This window comes from Lepeophtheirus salmonis, chromosome 6 (genome assembly GCF_016086655.4).
Source record: "Lepeophtheirus salmonis chromosome 6, UVic_Lsal_1.4, whole genome shotgun sequence".
NCBI classification, from domain to species: Eukaryota; Metazoa; Arthropoda; class Copepoda; order Siphonostomatoida; family Caligidae; genus Lepeophtheirus; species Lepeophtheirus salmonis.
In genome coordinates this window covers 31660489-31673144 of record NC_052136.2, presented here as the reverse complement: position 1 = coordinate 31673144, position 12656 = coordinate 31660489, and positions in this window count along the sequence as shown.

The window sequence follows — 12656 nt, the reverse complement described above, 5'->3', positions numbered from 1 at the left end:
TCATGTTATAAAAAAAAATTTCCCTTGACATTTCCCCTCAGTTATTACGTATCCTAATATTTTAACGATAACCACTGTTGCTAGTTTTACACGAGGGATCTATAATATATGTCTCTCTGGTATGTAAAAATAAAAGAAAGAGAGAATTAATGTGGTGGCCCTCACAATTTGAAGAATGTTTGGAAAAAGAGAAGTTTATCTACAATGACGTTTACTAAGATAAGCTGCAAGCAGCCGTGAGAGGAAGTAAACAAAGACTAATTCCACTCACTAAAAAAAACAACTGGAGTTATTCAGATGTCGACCCTTAACTCTACTCCGAGTACAAGACAAGACTTACACTTGTAACTCCCGAGCAAAGCCTCAGAGTTACTCTTCGTTTTTTCAAAAGCACAATCACTAGTTATTACTTTATACTGAGATGTTTTCTCTTCAAGAATTAAATAATAAGGACAACAGTTTTAGAAAATAAAAAATCCTGTTCAGATTACCGATTAGAAAAAGACACTTCTAGGAGATGTTGTATACATCTCACACCTGTCGTAATGTGAACGTCTCCGGATACTCTTGTTATCCATTTGTATCTTCCACAACTTTTCAGCCATGCTATGTTTTTAAAACAATTATTTATAACTTTTTAGATCTTTTTACCACACATCCACCAGTGCATTCTATATAATCTTAGAGAAAACAGGAATGATAAAATAAAACCACACAAAAAATGTATTAAATATTTAATTGAAAATATGATGATAATTTCAAATATAGAATCTAAATGTTTGAATGTGGGGAAGCCAGATAATATAATGTCCTCTTCCTGGACAAGTTCGTAATGAAATATATGTTGTGAGCTGTAATTAGTTTTTATCATTCAATACTGTTGTGTTGTTTTTTTTTGCTTTTTTTCACCTTTATTTTATGTGAGGTTTAGTATGATTTTTAGTGTTATCATATTTGTTGTATCTTTTCGGATTGTCAACCGAATTGAAGCTTCATTTATTTACAGATAATACTCCAAGAAGGAAATTACTCTGTGATTATAAATGTGATGTAATAGACCACATATTTTGACACACAACAACTACCAATTGATTTAGGGTTATTTTTTACTTATCTTAGTAGATGAGGAAAGGTTGTAAGATACAATGAAGATAATATTGTGATTAACTCCTCATTACACATACATGAATACCCATTCTTCAACATGAAAGAATCACTCCGCGCTCCAATGATATGAACATCAAAACATGTACCCATGAAACAATGTGATATACTCATTTGCTTTTCACTCATTAAAAATGGAAACAAAGTACTTTATGACCTTCAGATATCTATTTAAAAATTCAATTCCTTCTAGTACCCAAGGTAACTAGAAATACAAGGTATGTCAATTACACATATTTAGACTAATGTCTATCTTCCACCACGCGTTTTTCTTTTTTTTTTCTTTGTTGATGGAGCGTGACGTCATAATTGATATACTATTAAATTCATTGATTGAATTCACGCATAACAATAACGACTAAATTGTTTTCCAGTTTTTAAAACTAAATATGGAGGAAAATTATCTTTATTTTGAAAAGATAAAAAAATACATAAATTACTTCAAAACTTGCAATAAAAATAAATTAGAGTAAAATAAAAATTTCATAATTAAAACCTAAACTACAAAATGTGACATCTTCCTTATTTTCCTACCAAATTTATTTTTTAAACGGCTCTTATTTAATTTATTAATATATTTTAGTCAAATAAATGTTCGAGTACGAATAATTTTTTTTGATAACTTCACGAGGTTTATTAGGATATTTACTATAAATAATTTTTATCAGTCTATCCATAACAAATGGTTTAGTATCTACATAGTTCCTTCCCTTGGAATTGATTAAATTCGTCTTCCATTTTCTTTGAAAAGTTTATAAATTCTGTAGATGGTTGAATTAATCCCCCTCTTGATAGAGCTTATAGCTATGGACTAGGCGAAATATTAAGATATGAGGTATTGATATTTAGTTTTAGGAATTTGGGGAGGAGATTTTTGACTATAGACCCCATAACGTATATAAATCCCTTATCCGGTCAGTTGATTTTGTTGGGAATACTTGCAAAATATCCTACATTGTAGTTTCTATTTTCATCTTTACTACTAGATTCTGGGTCCTTGTGTTCTTTTTGTTCTTCAAAAAAAATTGTAAAATCAAAATCTTCAATGTCTTCGAACGTTTCATCTGTAGTAGATTCATGATTTTCTCTTACTTTTTTTTTTATCCAATATATTCCCTGGGACTTATTCAATCATTGAATGATACTAATCGTCATTTTAAAAATTAATTGGAGCATTTTCAACACTAATTTTATCAGAGCCACTGATAACAATAATACGAAATCGATCTTTTGACGCTACAACATTAGGATGAGAGTTATTTCGTCCAATATACAGTATGTTCGAAAATTATTAAAGATATCCGTTTTATAGTTTTTAAAAAAAAAATTTGGTCGGAATAAAAGGAAATTTGGCTGATACAATCATGAGGCAATATTGAAATTTCAATTCCCTGCATACTTCAAATAATTCCCTTTTGACCTTTAGTGATTCATTTGTTTCTAAATAAAACAATTAAAAACACAAGTAAAATCTATGACGATATCCACAAGATTCACGTATTTAGTGTGTATTTTTTGGTATTGACATCACCTGTTTTTTTTCTTTTCTAGCACTGTGCTAAAAGATTGAGCAAATTGACTTCTATTATTATAGAAACTTAGATTAAAGTTTAACAAAGGACTAGTGGACTCTGGATATCAACATCTTCCCAAATATTTATTTTCCAGACTATTGATTTCAACTGCAATTTTCAATATGTGTTCAAAAAAGTGTTGACCATACATAGAATATTTAATTAAATTAAGTTCTTTAAATTTTTCATCTTATTTTTTGGTAGAAACAGGTACAATTTCCTTATACAAGCAACAAAATGTCAACCTGTACACGACATATGTTTTCTGTTTATTTGATAAGTATCTACAAGTTAAGATTTTATATTATATATAAATCACAATTAACAAATGGTATGAAGCACTTTAAATCAATCATAATTAACTTTTGAGGATTATTATAATTTGCGAAGTTTGAAAAACTTACATTTGATTTTTGATACATTAATTGGGTAACTAATAAATTTTTGGTGAAAATTATTAAATGATAAGTATTCTGTCATAGTTTCTTAACTAATAGAATATATACCTAGCTACAAAAAGTTATACTTATTAATTGGCAATGAAAATATCTAGTAAAAATATACATATTAATTGGCAATCTTAGAGTTAAAAATAGAAAATATCTAGTAAAAATGAATGTTTTTATAACTGAATATAAGTGGGTTCGCTCATTTAGAGGCGTAGATAGTATATTTCACCTTATTTTCCCCCTAAGGAGATAATCCGTTGAGAAATGGTGTATGTTACGTCAAGTGAATATCCTCTATATCAAATTGGAACATTCATTATTCAAGTTTCAGTTCCAGGGGCATCCAGAAGAGGTGGGGTAAAAATGCTTGAGCCTCCCCAAATATTAAGAAATTTTGATCGTTATCACCCGAAAAACTATGGGATTGCTGGAAAATTTTAAATGGATATAAAAAAATTGTCAAATTCAGGCCCAGTCAAAAATTTTAACTTTTCAATTTTTGCAAAAAAAATAATAATAATAATAACCTCTAGATGTCCCTGATAGCAACTAAATTACAAACTTTGTTGATTTTAAACTATGTTGTGCCCTGTCAAAGAAAAACTTGCTTGTCTGCAAGTTCCCCCTTAAACTGACACTCCTTACTATGGATAATTAATTAGTAAAATAAAAACTAGAAACTCTTCCGTGTATTGTTTATTCGACATTAACCTTCTCAAATTAATTAGAGCACATTTTAAACGACCTGATGTAAAAAAAGACTCAGTTCCAATCCATCAAGTTCCCCATTGCAGAGTTAGGTACGTCCATCATGGAAATGTTTTCTAAGCTACTAATTAAATCCATCAGTTTTGAAAGGATAATTACTTTTTAATTAAGCGGAAATAGGGGTTTGTATGCATATGTATAGGCTGTATAGTTATATGAGTTATGACTTATGATTAGAACGCTAAAAGGCTTTGTACATCCTAATTCCCTTAAAAAAATATCAAAAATCCACAGTTATTCACAAAAAGTTTTAAGTACTATATTTTTGGGGTGAAAAATTTGAAAAATCCATTGCTGCTCAGAAAAAAACCTAGATTTTCTGGAAAAAAGTTTCAAAAATATAGTAGAGCTGTTCAGAAAAACTTCTTCTATTTTTAGAAAAAATAAATTCTAAAATTAAATTTCAAATGTACACTTTTTTTAATCTTTAGCTATTTAGAAAAAAAAAAAAAATTAATTAAATTTCAAATATAATTCAATTTCAGATATTACATTTTCTATTAAGAATATAAAATCCTTAAAATGGAAGGGGCTACAGTCCCTCCAGCCGTCCGTCTGCGGACGCCCTTCCCTTAAATAGATAAATATTATTATCTAATATTTTCACAATATATGTAAGTGTCTCCTGCTTCCAGCAATTGTCATTTGTCAGTGTGCATAATAACGGGGCTTTTTTTGTTTTTTTGTTTCTTTATATTTAATTTTTCTTTAGCTATTTAGAATGGCTATATATGACTCACCGTAAATAAGGCTAGAAATGTTTACTAATGAAAAAATTATGATGATTAAAGCCACGTTTGTACTGAAAACATTGACGAAAAAATTAGTGTTCAAAAAGGGTTTGAAACTGTTTTTTTTTTTTCGATTCGGTATTACGTTACTTTTTCTAGACCGGAGTCTCAACCTGTGGATCGAAATTGAAATCAGACATATACAACAATTTCCTTTAATTTATAGGCAGAGGTACACAAATTTGCTTGATTGTTTAAAAGTTTAAGTAGGTAAAGGTGTACTCTTATGGGTGTATTTTTGCGTTTGGAGGCTTGTCCCAAGAAATTCGGATAAATCTTCTTTTTAAATTTTATATTTCTATGTTATAACTATCAATTTCACCTAGAGTGCTTTAACTTGTAATTGAAAAAGAATCTATAAATTTTCAGTTAAAAAAAAGTACACCCATTTGACTCTAATCATGGGGTCAACTTAGTGTATCATACTTTTTTTCTTTAACTGAAAATAAAGGTACCTTTTGAAAAAAATCTTCATCTAAATAATCTTACCTACAATTTGATACTAAAGCTAATTATGTTTAAGCTGACTGTTTTTGTTGTTGAAGTAAGTGAGAGAGTTAAAATCTAATTAAATTTTGCAGTAATTTTCAGATACAAGAGCATATTGTAAGAACTCTAGAAAAAAAAATTGAATTATTCCTGATTTCATTTATAAATCATGGAATAAATTCATACAAATTTGAACAAAATTTGATGTAGGAGTTTACCTTTGTGTCGTGACCTTTATATTTGATCAGTTCATTCAAAATATGGGCGTGGTACAAAATGTCTTGTTCGCAATGCCATTTGTTCTTTTTTGAATTATTCATTTAATATTTATCAAATATAAAAAGTCCAACCAACAAAATACTCATTAATATATAAATCCCTTTTTGTTTCTCAATACATAAAGATTAGCCTCAAGGGTGTAGCTTACTAAAAGAAAAACAGGCAATCTTAGAGGTACTGAAATGTAAAAAGAATGCTCTTAATTTTTATAAAAAGGACTGTGAGGCATTTACAAGAAAACAACATACCATTGTTTTTCCTAAAATTAAGTTGATGTTAATTTACTATTCTTTGCATAATATTCTATTTTATAAATATTTTAATTAACCTCCTGTAGAATGTACAAATTAAGATAAATTATTATCAAAATATCCCGCTAAAAAATAATGTAGCTATAATAGTTGGTACAGCTGAAAATAATGGCAGCTGCCTTTATTATTAATGTGAGGAATAAGAGCGTCAACAAGTCTTGCTAGATTTGAGTTTAATTGAACTGTAAAATATCTCAGATTTCACAAAAAAAAAATTCAAATTGGTCAATTAAATTTGCGCCAAGTTATTTTGTTTTGAATTGATATGATATGGTTGTGCTTTCCACAGAGAATATCTGTTACCTTGTCCAAAATGTGTTTCCAATAGCTTATACTTCTCAGTATTAGTTATTAGCGTTTCTTCTAGGATTGTATCCTTTTCAAAAAAAAAAATAACCTGAGCCTCTTCTGTCCCAAGATTATGTTATATTATTTTATTTTTTTACCTTTAGAGAAATTTATAAGAATAATTGAATTCCTATAATGTATCTAAGGGATATGAGTTATTACCTAACATTTTTAACTACTCCTATTCAATTTAAAATGTTTACTTTTTTAAATTATATCATTTCATGGATATCAATCTTAAATTATATTACAAGTGAAATATAAACGTAGAATCCGTCTTACACAGTTTAATTCCTTAATCTAAACTATCATATCCCGAATTACTAAGATTTCCTTTAAAAATTAACCTCACAATGGATTTAAGTAAATAAATCATACATAATATATAACAAATATTTATTTTCTTCGATATTCATTGTTTAATGTTATTTTCCTTTTCATATTTGTTATTAAAAATAATATAATTAAAATAAATTAATTGATTATGGGGATAGTTAGTTAATTAAGATCTTATATATTGTTAGAATAAAATTTAGCTGTAACTTTAAATGTATTTATAATTTAAATGGAATTAGCTTACGCCTTGAAGATGAAGATTAAAAAAAAGGAACACACTTATGTAGAGAGATAAATCCCATTTGTTAAAAAAATCGTAATTCTCTGGAAATAGTTTTCAAGTGGCAAATTATTAAAAATTTCGTTCCATAAGAAAAAAAAACATATTTATACGATATTTACATTAATTCCATCAAGAGGTATCAATCAGTTGTATTTCGTACATATAAATCTGTATCGTGATTTATTTAAATATTTATTTCCTACAATGTTTAGAGATTCCACATTTTTAATCTCCTTCTTCAAATATTGACTTTGCAAATCACACCCTTCGCATGAAAAACACATTTTATTTTCTTTTTCCATGGGATTTAAACACATCATTTGCATATGCATGTGAGAGTTCTTGTTCAGTCTGGACAAATAGGTTACATGTACAATCAAAATAGTATGCTGGGTCAAATAAGAGAAAAGGGTGGATTAAAAATTAATATAATTAAATACTTAATATTGATTGATACCTTGTAATAAATTAGCCGATAGTTTTGAAGGAGGATCATCTCCCAAATAATTAGATAGTGAAGATAAAAAGGATGAAAAATCTTTGGATAAATTAACGGATGTAGGAGAAGAAGTCAACAAGTTAAGAACAAGAAGTTATGTTGAGGAAAAGGAGTATTTATTAATTCTTTGTTGGATAAGTTCGTTTCATTTTTTATAGATTTTTAAAAAAAGTTGGTTTTTTGTTGTTTTTTTTTCATTACAAGAAAGTTAAGGAACGACATTCTTGATAAGATATTCCATTTTTTCCTCCGATAAGTAATTTTTTTCTTTAGAATATACTCTTCAGGAATTGAGAAAGACAATTCACTGGAAAAAAATTCCATGTTTTAATTAGTTCACAGAAAGATTTTGTGAACTATCAGACCATTCTTCTACGTGTACAACTCCAGGGAAATAGATCTGAAGGTGAATATATGTAAGTTCTTTAATCATTTTAGACAACTTGGACTTTGAACGGAAAAATGAATCGCGTTCACTCTTTCTGTTCATTTTTTCAACGACGAACGGAAAAAATGAACGACGAAAGGGAAAAAAATATGAACGGCGTTCATTTTTTCGTTCATTGTCCATAAAAGGAGGTTTTTTGACTATTTTTTCCGAAGATTACTACATCTTTTTTCCTTGATTATGGGTATAATTATAATTATTATCTTTGATGGTGGCTAAAATATAGTTTATTTAGCCTAAATTTTTTTCCCATCCGTTGCTTCATTCAATTGTACCATTCACTAGAAAATAAGTCATCTCAAGATATCTTTCAAAATCACAAATAGGGTGTAATGGATCAAATAAAAGGTATAATGGACGGTAATGCATTTAATAATCTAGAATCTTGTTAAAATTTTCAGCTTCATATCACATTCAAGTACAATTTAAGAAAAATATATTTTTTCATAAAGTTGGTGTAAGGATTAACCCGATGCTTGATTGGTAGGAAGTATCACTTTATTTACCAAATTTTCAACCAAAAGAGTCAAGTCTTCAATCAATTTGGATGAATCACTATCATTGAACTCAAAAATGTTGTTGGATCTTTAGACATCATTCAGCACCGATTTCAAAAATAACAAATAACCGTGATTATATTCATCACTGTATAGAAGTGGAGCATTTCCGATATGGTATACCTTTCGGTTGATTTGGTATAATTGAAATGAGTTTTTAGCTCCATCCAATGGTCACAAACTCTACAGCAGAAGCTATTGATAACCATCTTGTATGCTAGTTTATACGATTTTCAGAGGTTCATGTCCATTCTTTATTAGTTTAAATAAATTAACATAAGTCTTGAGCAAGATTTAGCAAATCAGTTATAGGTTTCGCTAACCAGGAATTCTATATTTCTGGACAATGTACCACAACGTACGTGCGGAATAACGAACTGTGCTGAATGAAATATACAGATAAAATGTACTAATTTAGGAATATCTTCCCTTAGTTTTCTGTAGACCCAAAATCAGACAAAAATCGACTAAGATTTCTAGCCATCAGCTAAATGATATTTTTTCCACCAAGACAAGTCAAAAATTAGGTAAATCTAGCTGGAAATTAGCTAGTCTGGCAACACTGGTAAGAGGAGATACATTCTTTTAGTCATATAAGTTTGCTGTATGAGTACTCAGTGTATCTAACATTTCCTGGCTACAAAAATTGGAAACATTCTGATCACATTATATAAAATATGGGTGTAAATATCGAAATTTCTAAGAAATTTCTTAAATCAACTAGTAACACTAAAAAAATTATACCGTTTCAAAAATTCTAACAGACAAATTTTGCTTTTTAATATGGATAATTAATTGTTGAGATTTGCTCACAGCTTAACAAAAGCTTATTCTAATTGAACCAATCAACGTTCCGAACTCTTAGTAATTTAGTTTTCCTTTATTAATTTTCTAATTATATATGACAGTGTTGAGTTTTCAAAAGTGATTAGATTTTAATTATGATAGGATGAGGTTGAAACAAATTGGAGTCATATTCATTCATTTTAACACCTCCTCTATACATGAAGAATGTATATAAATTTCAAAGCCAAGTCGCTTTCTCCACACTTCAAAACTGTGTTAAACATACACATACTGCATATAGAATTGTTAATGAATGATTATGGGCATAATAATGACGTCATTTGTTGGTATGTAGTACATCTTTATACAATATGACTTGACTAGCGTATAAAAGAAAGTGAAAATTAACGTAATCACCATGACAATTTGAAGAATTTTTAGGAGGAGAGCAGCTTAGCTGTCATTACTCATGACGTTTTATTAGATAAGCTGCAAGCAGCTACGAGATGAAGGAAATAAACAGAAATCCCACTCCGTATCTAGCAATGATATAAGTACCAATTAGTCCGATGTTGATCCTCAATTCTACTCCGAGTCTAACGAGGAATTATGCTTATAACTCTGCAACAAATCCTCCGTGTTACTCTTTGTTTTTCACACACTTGTGATTACTTCATACTTATATGTTCTCTTTTCAAGAATAATGATAGCAGCTTAGGAATATAAAGACCACTATTCAGGTTGCAATTACAAAAAGAGCCTTTCGGTATGTAAAAAAAAAATCGAAAATTAACGTGGTCAACCTGAGAATTTGAAGAATGTTTGGGAAGAGAGCAGCTAAACTGCAATTAAAGCATTAAACCAAGTAACAAAACGTGGGCCCACGTGATCGATAGCTAGGGTTATGGGAATTGTGTTTTGCAGAAGAGCGCCCGCAAATACAACTTCAACTATCTGGTTCCTCTGTTTTTTAGGACATAAACAAACCATTATTCATAAATCATACTTGATGGCCGGCCGATGGGTAATTTCGAACATACTTATAAAGATATCTCAATTATTATTTTTTTTTAACATTACAGCTTATCTGAAAGGTTACTACATATAGAAGCTTTCCTTCACCAAAATATAGCTTTACTTGGTACTATTTAATCAAAATAATATTATCAAGAAAATGTCTTAATGTTAGTTATAATTTATTGTATGATAAAAATAGTATTAAATATTAATTGTCATAATATAAAACTTTGGATACGAATATCAATATACAAGGGGGATCTAATAATCGTTAGACCTGAGATACAAGTATATAACTTCTATTTGAAAGAACATTCAAGGATGACGTCTAACAAATTGACCGGAGTCTGGAAGTATAGAAAAGCACAATTAAGATTATTTGATGATGCAAATAAAATATGTGAAGTATATATTAATGAAGAATAGTAGAAACAGCAAAGAAATTAAAATAGTCTGAATGATTTAGTATCAAAGGGTGTTAACGCAAATACAATTACGTGGACTCAATATATATCGAAGAAGTCAAAGCTGTAGGAGATTGTGGAACAAGAGCCAAGAAAGATTGTGTAGATAGGGTGGTTTCCAATTTCCTCATAAGAATGGGAAAGTTTGCTTGTAAAAAGCATCGAATGCACAAGATGTGGTAAGAGAGACCACTATGCAAGAGTATGCAGGTGTCTAAAAGAAAACTCTATTTCGATCATCAACTCTATTCAAAAATTTGAACTGAATAAATTACCCATCGATGCATTGAATGTCCATGGAAATTACTTCAAAAATATAATAGCTACATAAGGGAGTGGTGCAATTGTATCTGTCGCTGGATTGAGAGTTCAAAGTAAATATCGATTCCAGCCCGATTAAAAGAGTATCATTTAGAATATATCTTTAAATTATTTATTTATTTACACATGAAGGAAGAGAGATTGTTGTATATTATTAATATATAACTTCCTTATAAATAACTTTATAAATGTATATAATATTCTGTAAATTTATGCAAGACAAAATATATTGTTAGTTAGAGAACATCAAACCCATCATTACAGGAAGTGTACTTATAACTTCTTAGTGACCACCAAAGGATGAATAGATCACTTTGGCACGAAATCTAAAGAATAGAAATGAGGCAATTAAGTAACAAATTATTTAAAAAATATTGTTAATATTTATTCCTTGACAATTAAAAGATAACAAAACATTCATTCTATTTGGTGATCAACAATTCCCTCAATTTCTTATTACTTAGTTTGGACCTCCTTTTCGTATTGATGATATTCATCATACTAAAGACTCTCTCAGCATCACAATTGACAATTGGAGTATTTTTGTATACAAGTTTTTCACTTGTTGAGAGTTCCTTTAGTTTTGACTATTGTATCTTAAATCATACTTTTATTATTATAATAATAATCCAGCAATCATAATTGAAAACTTTGGCCTCTTCTCTTTGGTGGGAAAAATCAAAGAATAAAATAACTTTTTCGTTCCCCACAGCAATTTTTGAGTGAGGTAGGCGTGCTTCATCAATCACTCTCTTTATTAAATCCCAGCCTTCGTCGCTGGTAAGAAAAATGACAGAGTGACGTCAACCGCTGAACCATTGACCATTGTATCTCCTCGTCTTGTAGTAGTCCTTGCCGCAGTTTAACGGTCGCATTCGCTACTTTGTTTAAAGCTTTATCTGTCATGACATTTCAAACTGTCAAGGTGACTGTTAATTTTGATTTCTTTTTTTTTAACATACCGGCAGGCTCTTTTTGAATATATGCATATAACCAATGCTTTAAAAAATGGCTTGTCGGTATATTTCATAAACCTCTACCCAGTTTTATTGAACCTGGGCCAGTTTTAGCGTGAGCAATGCCTGGACAAATGTAAATGTGCAAGACCCTTTTCTTTCTTTCTTTTTTTTTAAAAAATAGGCATTTTCTAATAATAAGTGATATATATTTGACCGATTTCTTTTTCATTTTATTGTGGGAGTTATTCAATTACTTAGATTTATGTGAACATATATTTCGATGAAAAACTTGATGACCCGTCAGCCCATAAGAAGAAAAAACTTTGTCTAATTGAGCGGAATATAATATTCATAATATGTTCATAGTTCACAACAGTGAGGTATATTATAAATAAATGAGTTTTGTCATGTTCTACCACTATATTTCATGAGGAATTGAGGGAAGTATGTAGTTCAAAAGCAAAAGGGGAGGTATGCATATTGTATTTATGCAAAATAATTGTATGAATATTAAAAATGAGTAAGTATATGTACATAGGTGAAGGAAATATAATGACCACAACTAGTCAGGTATTGCAACTGCGGTAGTCATATTATTTTCTTCCCTATTAATATTTAATTTTGATAGAACCTTTGCAATTTTTTCATCTCTTTACCAGGGTGTGCCCTTGTGTTTTGAGATTTGATATTACCATATACATATGCATATGCCCATTGTTCTCACCATATGCTTATCGATCCTATTAATGATGAGTCATCCAGTAATTATAATCAGGGCCAAAATAATTAAACCGTGATTACGAAAAATGACGG